This window comes from Suricata suricatta, chromosome 7 (assembly GCF_006229205.1).
Source record: "Suricata suricatta isolate VVHF042 chromosome 7, meerkat_22Aug2017_6uvM2_HiC, whole genome shotgun sequence".
Classification (NCBI taxonomy): Eukaryota; Metazoa; Chordata; class Mammalia; order Carnivora; family Herpestidae; genus Suricata; species Suricata suricatta.
In genome coordinates, this window is record NC_043706.1 from 122,296,285 (window position 1) to 122,311,187 (window position 14,903).

Sequence of the window (14,903 nt, forward strand, 5' to 3'; positions counted from 1 at the left end):
TTGTCTCTGTTGCAATGTTAGCAAAAATGTAACTTAAAATGATGGTTATTTTTGTTTCAAAGTTTTCACGGGTAATTGTTAAGATAGCTTTCGAATTCTTTAGTAATCTGCAACTTTAAAGCTTTGCTTGCCTGTTAATTGATTATCACTTAGGCCTTTCCTAAGTAGGATGGGGTGCTAAAGCATTAATTACTGAACATAGGTTTGTGCTTTTGATTTATGGTGGAGCAACTAAGGATATTTGGGTCTGATGGTAAACATGCTTTGTGCTTTATAACTTTGAGGTTCTTAAAAAAGCTTCTCCAATATTTAAATAGTAAATGAATTTGACAAATTAGGCTTATCTGATACATTAAACTCTAGAAGCACTGTCAAATATAAGCCTTAAGTTACATTGTGTAAATGCTATAATTATTCTAGATTATAGATGCAATTCCTAAAATTTTAATATGTTTTGGTAATAAGTTCATCACTTAACATTCCAATCTTTAAGTGTTATGTGTCACAGAAGTAACTGGATTTCCTTGCCAGCGATACTGTAACCTCTAATCAGATCCTTAACCGTGTACATTTTTAAGTCTTTTTGTGAGTTTTGTGACTCCTGTTTTAAAACAATGCTGGTTCTCTAACATTCCAGATTAAGGAAAATTTCTCAAGATATCCATGATATACAGAAATAGGATAAAGGATTCCTCTGTGCACAAATTAAAGCATTTAACTTTTCTCTCTACCTGGACCCTCTGAAATTCAAAAGCTCTCCATGAGTGTTCTTTCTTCCAAGACAATTACAGTTATTTGCATAAGTTCAATGAGAACTTCTCCTTGTAACAAGACACCATTGAAAGCATTGGTTATTTTAACAAGGCTTGGACCAGAATGTCATATTTGAGACACATGCATAGACTCAGATACAACTATATAGATGTTTTTTCAATCTTTATTTTTGAGAAACAGAGAGACAGAGCACAAGCAGAGGAGGTGCAGAGAGAGAGGGAGAGCCAGAATCCGCAAGCTCTGGACCCTATAGAGCCCGACATGGGGCTTGAACTCATGAGCCGTGAGATCATGACTTGAGCCAATGTCAGAGCTTAACCAACTGAGCCACCCAGATGCCCTATCATACAGCTTTAAGGAACTAAGATTGATTTTATGAAGCATGAAGCCAATAATGCCCCTTGGAAATGTTGGACTGATACCTTGCCTACAGAGCTCCTAGCAGCCGTACCAGATGAGTAAAGAATGTCACTTCCGGGCAGGTGCAGGGACCTCAGGACACGTAGGGAACTTCATGAAGAGAAATGTGCCCAAATCAACAGGTAATGCAAGTATGTCTGATGGCAAGTACTTGGCTTGACTTCTGGCCTGGAGAAGCTACTAAACATTCAACCTAGAGACTCCTTATAAAAAGTTCCAGCAAAGCAGATTTTAAAAGATCTCTATGATCAGTCACTACTCTTGCCAGGTTTACATAAATAATTAGGCTGAGCAGATTTAAAAGACTCTTCTATTGACAATGCAGATGACAGTTGGTTTACTGATGGCAGTAGTTTCATGGAGAAGGGGATAAAGGATGCTGGTATGCTATCGTCAGACAGTTTAACTGAGACTACTGAAGCCAAAGCTCTTCTAGCAAACACGTCTTCCCCAAAAGCAGAATTTATAGTTCTCACTCTTGCTTTACAATTGGCAAAGGGCCTCACAATTAGCATCTATACTGACTCTAAATATGCCTTCTGAGTCCAACATGTGCGTGGGGCAATCTGGAAGGAGAGGGGTTATTATCAAGTCATAACTCTCCCATTAAATGTACATCTGAAATAATAGCCCTCTTAAGGTCTGTATGTGAACCCAAAGAGATGGCTATAATTCACCTTAGGAGACATCACAAGGACAGATCCAGAAAATCCAAAGGGAATACCCTAGGAGACCGTGCAACCAAGTAAGCTGCACGAAGCTGGCAAATACTGAGCCTCATACCAGTCTTGTCACCAATAAAAGACATATTCCTAGTCTATTAGATCAAGAAACCTAGGGACACCTGGGAGGCTCAGTAAGTTGAGCGTCCGGCTTCGGCTCAGGTCATGATCTCGCGGTTTGTGGGTTGGAGCCCCGTGTTGGGCTCTGCGCTAACAGCTAGCTCAGAGCCTGGAGCCTGTCTTCAGATTCTGTGTCTCCCTCTCTCTCTGACCCTCCTCTGCTCACGCTGTCTCTCTCTCTCCCAAAAAAAAATAAAATATGTTAAATTAAAAAAAAAAAAAAAGAAGCCTAAGTAACCAGGAACGGTAATTCTCAAAAAATGCACAGGACTGGTTTATAAATGATAGAGATATAGTCTTTATACCCAAAGGCAACTAATGGAAACTAATACAAGGTATATATCAGGCTACTCATTTGGGTAAAAAGGTCCTGGAACAATTGGTTAAAAACACCTTTGATGGGATTAATTTAACCGCTACCATAAAACAAGTCTGTCTATCACCTATTATTTCTGCACAAGTAAATCCAAGGGGGCTATTCACCTCCTGCCTCTCTTAAGGCCAGTCCAAAGGCAGGGAACTTATCCAGGGGAAAACTGGCAATTAGATTTTACACAAATGTCATAATGAAAAAGGTATAAGTATTTATTGGTTTATGTAGACACCTTTACTGGATGGATAGAGGCCTTCCCTTGTAAGACCAAAAAGGCCACTGAAGTGACAAAAACTTTGCCAAGGGAAATTGTCCCTAGATTTGAACTCCCTTGGTCCCTACAAAGTGACAACAGGCCATCTATTATTGCATAAAACTCAACAATCAGCTTAACCTTTAAAAATTAATTAGTATTAATATTTGGCCTGGTATACACAATACATTGGAAAAGATGATGAAAAAGCCAACCACACCTTAAAGCAGCATCTTACCAAACTAAGCATTGAAACTCAAGAAAACTGGGTTACTCTTTTACTGGAAGGACTTCTCAGAATGAAAATTGCCCAAAAATAACCAATAGGGTTAAGTCCCTTTGAGTAACTATATGGAAAGAAAAACTTTTCTCACTGTAGACCTATCAATAAATGGAAACTATAATGCTGTTAAATTATTCTGTTGAGGCCAGGTTAATTCACAAATCTCTAAATGAACATTCAAACTTAGGCTTCCTAAATTTGATCTGACAGCTACTAGAAATCAACCCCATAGAAACCCAGGAGATATTGTTTATTTAAATGATTGGAAGTCTAATAGAGCAGGGATGTAACTCCAAAATGGAAGGACCCTTACCGAGTCATATGACATACTCCCACTGCAGTTAAGTTAAAGGGGCACTCCTGCTGGACTCATGCATCAAGAATTAAACCTGTACCTTCTTCATACAGGAATCTAGTATGCCAATTGATATACCTTCTTATTCTTATGAACCAATGGAAGATCCCAAATTTATCTTCAAATGACAAGAAAAAACTGGAGGAAATTTATCAAATTTTTTTTTTATTATTTAGGCTTCTCATTTTTCTCATTATTTTGTTGTCTTTTCCTGTGGCTCCCTGGTGCTAAGACCTCTTCACTGCCATAACTTCTAGCTGACAGATGATCCTTTCTACTCAAGGAAGTTCATATGTGTTGTCCACCTGGACCAGCTGCCTCTGCCTTTGGTACTTTTCTATATAAGTACCCCAACTGACCAATGTTGACCAATAGGTAGGGACAACCCTAAGCCTCTATACAGTAGGAAGAAGTTACAAAGGAGAAGACCTTCTACTCCCAGCACACTTAAAGACTTAAAGGTCAAAACTGTTCTGGGAGGAATAATGTGGGAAACAAAGGAAGAAGGAAATGGCAGATGAAATTATGTTTCTTTATAACCTACAGCCCACTGACAAATACTTGAGGCTGGCAGGGTAAAACTTTTCTCCAGGGACTGCCTACTCTTATGTTAATGCTTAGCTACAGGAACAAACCACCTTAGCTTGATAATACCTAGGCACCCAGTCTCCTGTTAATCCTTTGTAAAATCCCTTTGGAAACTTCCCCTTGACTTTATCTCCCTCAACTCCAGGTATATAACAAGTCTCTCTTCAGGGTTTCAGGGCAGCTCTTTCTGCCCATGGGTCCTGTCCCCATGCTCTAATAAAATCACCTTTTTGCACCAAAGAGATCTTCAAGAGTACTTTCTTGGCCATCAGCTCTGAACACTCCCCGCAATTACCCCAAAATCTCAACAAAGAGGAGCACCTGGGTGGCTCAGTCGGTTGTCTGACTTCAGTTCAGGACATGATCTTGTGGTTAGTGAGTTCAAGCCACACACTGGGCTTGCTGCTATCAACATAGAGTTCTGCTTTAGATCTTGTGTACCTCTCTTGTTGTCCCTCCCAGCTAGTGTGCTCTCAAAAAATAAACAAACATTAAAAAAACAAACAAAATAAATAAAATTCTATGGAGAGAAGAACCCGTCCAAGATGAATTATATAGAAATAAACAAAGGCAAACAAATGAGAACAGAGGTTATGTACTCAGCTTGCTAGAGGAAGGGAATCAGCCACCATCACAACATTTGGCAGGGACTCAAAGAAAGGCAGGGGAGTGGAAAAGCTTTATGGTGGAAAAAAGCTTTATGGTGGGGAAAGTTTAAATTATGCTTTCATTGGGGGTTGTTAGCATAGGGAAGCTGGAGGCAGGCTAACTAGAAATGGAGCATCCTATGCGACTGTTTTGGGGAGCATATCTCTGGCTTTGTCCAATTGGTTCTGATTTGGGAGTGAGCGTAAAATGTATGGAAGCTAGTAGTCCCTGCCCAGGTTCTGACTGTTCTGGCCTGACTGCTGCAGGAATTTTGATTTGACTTTCCGGATTGTTGGCTGCAGAATTTGCAGGTCAGATGTCTGCTTTCACATATGGTCTTGCCATTGTCCATTTGTATACTCATCATTCAAGTCAAACTATCTCCAAACATTTCGTTTGCAGATCCTGGGCACTAGCTAAAGATTGGGGTAAATTTATACTAAGAGTCCTTGTGAAAGAGAAGCCAACAATTTATAGCAGCTGTGCATGATGGAGTAACACATTTTAACCCGATGGGTTTCAACCCCATGACTACACTTCCTCATGATATAACTGCTAACTAGCTATTCTGCAGGAAGTGAGCGGCTGAAGAGTTAATTTGCAAGTCTAAAAAAAATAAAATAAAATAGCCTGAAGTATTGCCTGCCTGTTTTAGGAAAATAAAAGACCTGCTGGAGAAAGAGTCTTAAGTACAGTACTGCTGTCTGCCTTAGGCATTTGCCTTTTTATGAAGCTGTATGGGGAAGGTAGCTGAAGAGCCAGTGAGGGCGTTTCTGAACTCTCAAATTCAGATCTGCAAAGACAGAAAACTAGGAGGGTCTTACAAGGCCATATCTGTAAATAAAGGTAGAACAAAAGAAGACCACTTCTTCTCAAAGATGTAATCAAGCCCCAACCAAGGTAAATCTTTGAATGGACTGAGAAAATAAATAATTGCCTTAGTAGCCTTAGACAGAAAAAAAAAAGAGAGAGAGAGAAATAAAGGGGAAAAATACATATATATGAAATCCTATTTTTATAAAATGCCTAAAATATATCACTAGTGTTCATAAACTTGCAAATCAGTAAATACACAAAAAGTGAGTATATATAACCAATTAAGAGAACAAAGAGACAATGGCAGCAAACCCAGGAATGATCTAGATATTTAGTTATTTTATATACATTATATGTCAATTTCATAAGTGAATTATTGTAAAGCATATTTTAGGGTATTTGAATTTTTTAAAGAAACCAGTTACATTAAAAAGTATATGTAAGTATATACAAATAACCAAGTAAACCTAAAACTGAAAAGTGAAATAGTAATTAACATATCACACAGTAAGACAAGAGTGCACCCTCAGAGAAATAAATTTCAACAATAGAAAAATAGCTCACTGGAACAAAATAGGCTACAGATGGACTCATGCATACATAGAAATTTAATACAGGATAAGTTTGGCAGCATCAATCAATGGTGAAATGAAATATTGTACATAGATACAGAGTGGAGTAACCCACCATATGGGGAAAGTGAAAAGTCATTATTCAATCACACAGAAAAGAGAGTCCCAAAGAGATTAAAGAACATGCCAAGATAAAATTTCAAAGATTATGAAGATTCAAAGATTATAAAAGTAAATCAAGGAGCCTACATTTGTGACAAAGAAGTAAGAGTGATGAGAAATACGTATCACAGAAAATTTCAAGAAAAAAAGACTAACAAAAATGACGATTCTGATATTTCTAAATAGGTTTCTCTTCAATGAAGAATACCAAAACCAACATACATGGAAAACTTGGAAAAGCATTTTGGTTTGCTCTAAATCAGAAAGGAAATAATATTTACAATATAAAAGGAATGTATGCAAAAATTCTGCAATACAGATAGAAAACCAGGAAAGGATATGAATCTGCCAAAAAGAAAGAAAACACTCAAGAAAACAAAAGTAATGAACAAAAAAGAAACCAAAGATACAACAGATAGGATCAACAAACTCAAAAGTTATTCTTTAAAAGAAACTGATAATATTGACAAAAATCTGGAAAATTAAGAAAATGAAAAGGAAGGCACAATAACATTAACAATTTTTAAAAAATACTAATTCTATAGATATTAAAAATTACTAGAAAATACTATCAGCAATGTTGTCAAATAATTTAGCACTGAGATCACATAAGTTCTGTTAAATATAAAATTCCTAAAAGCTGAAGTTAGAAAAAAAAATCCTGCATAATCCCACAAGAATATACAAAAATAAAATTAATGTTTAAAAATGTTCTTATATAGGCAATAGCAGTCTCAAATAGTTTTACTTGTAAATGTTATTAAACTCTAAAGGAACAAATAACTCTATTCTTGTTCATTTTTCTTTCCAGACAATGAAAAGAAAGAAGAAAACAGTTATCAGCTAATTTAATAGTATAACATTAAAACCTGCTAAGTCAGTATGAAAAAAGAAATGACTATCCCATCTTACTCATAAACAAGGATACAAAATCCTAAGCAAATATTTACTAGCCAAATTCAGAAGTATAGTAAAAAAAATACAACTTATCATCAAGGAGAATTTACTCCAGCAATGCAAGATTGACTAAAAACAGAAACAGTTAATATAATTCACATTATTAGAGAAATTTAAAATTAGTGTTCTGAAAAATATAACATACACTCATGATAAAAATTTCTTAGCTAACAATGAATCGGTCGATAGACAATTTCCTAACATTAAAAGATTTTAACCCATGTTTATATCAGACATTGTACAAGGATATAATAAGGATTTCTATCAAGATCAAGAATGAGGCAAGCTAGCTTACAATCATGATTAAGTTATTTACAGATAATATAAATGTCTAGGAAAGTCAAAAGCAACTATAGCTAAGATAAAATTCAGTAAGTTTACTAAGATTGTTATAATACTATTTGAAAATCAATTACACTTTTATAATCCAACAATAAGATAAAATATAATATCATAGTAGGTACAGTTAACAATAGAATTTAAACTATAAAATCAAATAATTCCAACAAAAGTTGTTACAAAATATTACGTAAAAAGTTTATGTTTATAGCATGGTAAAGTTTAAACATTTTTAAATAACTAACTATACAGAGTGATAGATTGCAAGGATGGCAATTTTTACTGAATAGGGCTACAGAATAAATGTAATTCCAATGCTAATTTCAAGAGATACTTTGTGTAATATAGATAAACTGATTCTAAATTGCATAGGGAAAGGCACTCTTAAAAATTACATATCTGGTTATTAATAACCAGAACACAACAAGAGGCTCCAAAATATGTCTGCACACTCACAGACACACACACATTTGAAACTGGTAGGAAAACAAATTTAATTTGCTTCCCCACCATATATTAAAAACTTAGAGATGTAATGTAAATATAAAAGTATAAACTGCAAAATCCAAAGCTAAAGATTCTTTAGGGGTAAATATAGAAGTAAGTCTCATTAGTAGTGAGAATTTCTGAACCAATATAGAAAAATTACTAAAAAGGAAAGTATGAATAAATATATTAATACATTAAAGCACATTAAAAACAAGAACATTAAAATATTTATTCATTACATTTCACTAGAGAAATTGGAAAGGTAGGCTGAAATGACATTTGTATAAACCTAGATACTACAGTCACTTGGAAAGAGCAACTTTGAATTTCCAAGGATTATTTTTTTAACATTTATTTATTTTTGAGAGAGCATGAGTGGGAGAGGGATTGAAAGAGGAGACACAGAAGCTGAAGCAGGCTTCAGGCTCTGAGCTGTCACCATTGAGTCTGATGCAGGGATTGGACCCACAAAATGTGAGATCATGAACTCAGCTGAAGTCACACACTTAACCGACGGAGCCACCCAGTCACCCGGATCTTCCAAGAATTATTTTAAAAGAATTTGTACTTTTAAATCAAGTGCAAGTCTCTTCCCCAAAGAGAGATTTGTTCAACTTTAGAACCTGTCTCATCCTTTGTAGCTGTTCAGAACCACTATCTTCACTATGAAGCTTCGTGAATTTCCCCAATTCAAATTTAGGCTTCTAGAATTTTTACTTTTCTATCAAAGACATCACGGAGAAAATAAAAAAATATTGAAAAGCCTTATATATGTCTTCTCCAATGCTGTCTGCAGTCAATTTATTGACTGAAGAGCCAAACTAACGCCATGACAATCTTCAAATAAGTCTCAGAAACTAGAAGGCCTAAGTTTCTGTTTTCCCACGAGTAATTCAGCAGCAGCAGAGAGAAAAAACGACCCACACCCACCTATTGCCCAAGCGAGCACCACCCCTAGCCCGGGCCAATCATGAGACGCCATAAAGGTACCTGACATTCCTGCTACTTTTTAGGCCCGCTTAGTTTTAAGCTAACCAATCACGCTGCACCACACCAACCTCTGTAGATGCGCCACCCAATCATTTTGTAACCCCAGCCCCTCACTCCACCCTTCACCCCATCCCTGCCCCTACTGGAATAAAAGTCCTGCTTGACTGGTGATCAGGCTCTCAGCACGGATCCACTGCGTTGGTGAGGTCTGAGAGACCGAGCTTAAGTCCAAATAAACGCCCTTTGCTTTTGCATATGTGTTTCGGACTCCCTAGTGGTCTTGGTTTTGGGGGACCCTGTAATCTGGGTGTAGCATTGACCACTTTTTAAAAGTCATTTGTCTACAACTTTTGGGTAATCATTTTCATCAATTTCTGGATTTCTCACACCTGTGGTCCTGAACTTAACTCTTCTGAGTCTGATGGTTGTTTTTGGGTTTTTTGTTGTTTGTTTGTTTGTTTAGTAAAACCAACACAGACTAGAAGAACCAAATAATCATCAGAATTCTTGACTTCAACATACACTTCAGTCACAGCCAGCCTTTTATTTTTTGTTTTATTTTATTTTATGTTATTTTTTTTAGTCACAAAGCACAGAAATACAATCCATTCCATGGAAGTTGGTCAGGCAGATTTGCCCAGAACATCCATAGTAACTAGCATGAGTTTTCTAAGTGTAACTTCATCATTCTGCAAATCAGAAAGTCTCACTTCAACAACACTACCCTTGATGCACTCAATATACCCCTCGGATGAAATTTTGGTTCCCTGAATCCTGTAGATTAGCATTTTTCCAACCCTAGTTACATTGAACACAGCTGTCACTTTCACATTTTATCAATGTGTATCTTTAAAAAATGGATCAACTACTTTCTTTTTGACTCTCTTTTTGCTGCCTTTTGTAAGAGGCTGGTTGTTGCCAATCATCATGGTTCAGCTCTGAGAGGCAAAACCTTACACCCTTATTTTATTTTGCAACTTTTATAAGCAATTCAAAGTTCCCAACCCTCATCCATAATCTCAGAAATAATAAACTACTTAGATTATTTTAGAGCCCTTGTGTATGTTTGTACAAAGAATTAAAGAACTATTATTCTACATCATTTCCTTGTAACTGCCATTTTTTTTAATGAAAAGCTATTTAGGACATATGTCTTGAGGAAATGATAAAGATTATAGTAACAAGGTACTATAGTGTGACTGTGCCATGCACCTGCAAAAAATTCATATATTAAAATCCTAATACCCAATGTGATGGTATGAGGAGTTAGATAGGTCATAAGGATGTGGTCCTCATGATTGGGATTAGTGCTCTTATAAAAAGAGACCCTACAGAGTTAGGTCACTCCTGACCCAGAAAAGGGTCTTGACCCAACCATGTTGGCACTGTGATCTCAGACTTCCAGCCTCAAGAACTGTAAGAAACAATATGCAGTACTTTGTTAGAGCAGATAGAATAAGACACACAGCCTATTTAAGCATTACGTTACTTGAAAGGTACTAAGATGATTTTTCAATTGAAATTTGTGAGTAAATATTTCCACTCTCTTTATATCAAATAAAAACCAATCTGGTTCTTTAAACTTAAATCATTAGCTTAATATGTACTTTACACTCATTCTTTGATTTTGCCTCACCTGATTATTAGCATAAGGATTTTTTTTTAGTGTAAACAACCTTTGGAGTAGAAGAATATTTTAAATGGTGAACTATTATTTATTTTACAGTTACTATTGTCAGTCATTTTAATATAATAATTAGGACTCACAAATTGGTCACCACCTTGGAAACCATCATGTACAAATCAATATAATCTACCAGCTTCTTGGTTGTCATAGAAACTGATCAGAGTGAGCATGTTTAATGCAGTACACATTTATGCATAAATTAATACCCACTGAAGTTTTAAAATGAGACTAATCAAATCATTTTTACCACAACTTTTATCATTGCTCTCTATTTTGCCTAATGTGTCATCCCTTTTTATACCTTACCCAAAAATATATATATATAAAATACTGAACTAAATAGATAAAGGATATACCTTTAGAGCCAATATTTAGTGATTTTCTCATAGGGAAGAATTCTGTCACTTCAGATGAAATAATGTATTGATATGACTTGTCCTAGCATTCATGTCCTTGCTTCCAATGTATTTAGCTGCTCCATCATTGCCTAACTGTACTAATTTGGGGAATAAAAAGTCTTGCAAAATCCAACATTGGGATGCAGTGAACTGAATCATCTTAAGGATTTACAATGCAATTTCTGAGGAATAAAAAGGATATAATTGGAGCCTTGAAACAAGTAAGCACAGTTTTCTGTGCAAATATTAAGATCCCATCAATGAAAAATTTTTGTCATTCAAAGGTTTCATCCATAAACCATTAGGCTAAAATTATATGTGTCATTCTTTTACACAAAATTCATTTCCATAAATCCTTTCTTTTGTTTAAATAAGTAGCACCAAAACATAAAAATATAATCCAAAGAGAGCATCCCTATATCAAAAGAGAATATTACTAGGTCTAATATAAAATTTATGGTCTGTTTACATTAAAGAAAATTGTTAAGGAAAGAAGTTAAAGAAACAGAAATACTTTAAGAATATCTATGTAAAATATAAAATTATATATATATACACACACATATGTGTAAGTATATCAGCATATATAAGAATATACATTCACATAATTATATGTACACATAAAAAGAGAGAGAAATGTAACCATGTATCATGAACCTATCATTTGGTTTCAATGAGTAAAAATTCATGACCAATGTTGTTTTATCCTTATCCCCACTAATTAACACAATCAATCTCACGTTATTTAAAGAACTAAACTAATTTATTAAATTTTTCTTTATGTGTTTCATATGTGCCTCTTAAACAATCTTCCAAAAACATGATGATAATCATATCAACTGCCTTAAAGTTAGTTCCTAATTATCAACAAATATCCAGTGAGTTTTCAGATTTCTTCAGTTACCTCATAAAAGTTTTGCAGTGGATGTGTTGGAATCAGGATACAAATAAGACCTATGCAATGGAATCAGCCATTGCTTCTCTTAGATTTTTCTTTGTGTATTTACCTTTTTCTCCCTTTAATTTTTTTCTTCTCCCAGGAATTTTGTGAAAATAGGTTATCTGTCCTACATAGTTTCAAACAGTCTAAATTTTCCTGACTACCTCTCTATGGTGTCTTTTAACATGTTTTTCCATCTTCTTATTCTCTGTGAATCAACAGTTAAGAGCTACAGATTCAGTTTTTAACTTTAAAAGGAATTTTATATAGTAGATGCAGAGCACTTGCATCAGAAGTCCATACAGCTGGTTGTTGACATTGCTCATATGAAATGTTTGGTTACCACATAATACAGTTCATATAGGAAAATGGGAATTTAAACCTTTTTAACAGCTTTTAGAATAATAAACTATTTTCCTAGCATCTTCTGAAAATTCAGTAAGATTGTATGTTTATGCATATACACCAATATTTGAACCACAACCATTATTTCATTTTTGTGCTCAACTCCTATATCAATAATATCAGAATTATCTGGAGAGTCTTTAGAGAACTTAAAAGAATACTTACATATATATATAGAGTGTAGGTGTTTTTTTGGTACTTCACTTATAAGAAAGATCATGTGGTTTTTCCTTGACAACATACTATTATGTACAGCTGAATATTAAGGGTTTTATAAATGACTTTATAAGACTTGAATTTTATTGTATCAACTAGTCTTTTCTAATATATCTTATTGTAAATATATAAAATCTGTGTTGCAAAATATGAGACCTGAAAAGGGCAGATGATATGCTGTGAGAAGGCTGTCTGAATTCATATTATAAAGATATATGGTATCTGATATATATTTATCACATATATAATAAGCTACATTATATATAATATATGGATACATATGGAATAGAATATATATAATATAATCTTTAAAATTTTCTTACATTGAAAAATATATATTACAAACACATAAAGGAATATATTTTATCTTTATTATTTAACATGATTAAGTTTGTATTTTAAAGAACAAGTGAGTTGTTATTTGTTTTACATTTTCCCCTTGTATAATTCTTAATTTAAAAATTTCAAAATGCAAAATATTAAAAAATTCTTATGGCCATCCTAAAAATGATTTATTAACAGAGTTAACAAATTATTTAACAATTAATAGAAAATGATGAACCAAATCTGAAAAATAGGCTTATGACTTAACTATAGCTAAATACTCAACTGCAACAAATTTTGACCCTATAGTTGTTTATTTCTGTTGTCATGTAACTTAAAGTATTTTGATGATAACTGTTGTAACATAAAGAAATAAGCATACATCAAATTAGAATATAACCTCTGCTGCATTAGTATGTGATTTCTAGGGTCATCATAATGTTTTCAAAATCTACATAGCTACAATAACATTTTTGGGTTTATTTTTTAAAGATTAAAATTTACAACTTAAATAATATAAATACAAATAAAAATTATGAGATTTATAAGTTCTTAAGAGCTTAAGCATAAGGAGTATGATTCAGTACTCCATGAGAATGTATTAATAAAATTTTAATATAATCATTCTTTCCACATGATATACACATCACTATATGTATATGTCATATATTTATAACATTTTTTGCCTTAAATTGATTACAGGATGTACTGTTTTTAGCAATGCATTGTAGCTATCATTCTCTCAGCCCATTTATTCACAAGTGCAGGGAGGTCAATACTGAGACATGATGAACTAGTCACCAAAGGACAGATATTCGTATTCCACACTGTACTTACTAACTTAGGAAAAGCTTTCAGTTTTTATAATCTATCATCTATTTAATATGCTTCCAAAATAATGAGATGTGATGTAACTGAGGAATGCTTACATTTTTATTTGAATTAAAGGTTTATTGTCTTAGTGTTATCTTCATGTAGAATCCAAAAATAATCTATGCCAAATTATCTAACAGAAGTGGAAAATAAAACTCAACAGAAATTCTGAAAACATTAAAAATATTTAGTGCATAATATGGTGACAGGTACCATACAAATTGCTGATATACATAAAAGGAATATATAATTTATCATTTAATATGGTATAGTTTGAGAGTGAAAGGGGGTACTATTAATAATTATGCATAAATAAGGCATGTAAAATAAGTCTCTCTATGGCAAGGCCTACTGAAATAATTAAAACACACTGGTCCCTACCTCCTTAGAACTTATTAAAGTATGATAGCTATTTTATATATAAACAAATATAAATCTCAAATTATCTGAGAGCTGAATAGGCATAGTTGAAGTATTCTGGGTATGGTAGTCACAAGATTTTATCACCTACCTTGCCACCCATATCAGTAGTATCATGTGGCAATCATATTTACAATTAAAACTTTTGTCTTATTACATATAGTTAGCCTTCTTCTGCTATTGCAATTTTTTTCCACCAGATGGTAGCCAATAAAAGCAGGAAACACAGTGATTAACAAAGTTAAAAGAAACAAGATTAAATTGAAATAAAATTCAAATAGAGGATTAGATTATGGCTAGAGAGATAGCTATGCATGTAAAAATTCTATATGTCAAATAAATTTAAAATAACATTTTTAAACTTTTTTTTCCAAAACAAATAGTGTTCCAATGTTGAATCTGTGCAAATTCTTTAGAGTTAACTTAGATTTCTAGGCCTCTCAGGCTGTTAAATACTATACACAGGAAAACTCTAAATTTGATCACTTGAAGTCAATGGTTTTTCTTTTTTTTTCCATAGGTCATTCACAAACATGAATATAGACTTTATTAAAAACTATTTCTGGGAAGAAATTTTTATTTTTTTATTTCCATTATAGTTAATATATGCTATTATATTAGTTTCAAATGTGGACAATATACTGATTCAACAATTCTATGCATTACTCAGTGCTCATCATTGTAAGTGTGCTCTTAATCCCCTTCACCTATCTCACCATTTGCTCCACCTACATCTCCTCTGGTAACCATTTGTTTGTCCTCTAAAAATACAGGCACAC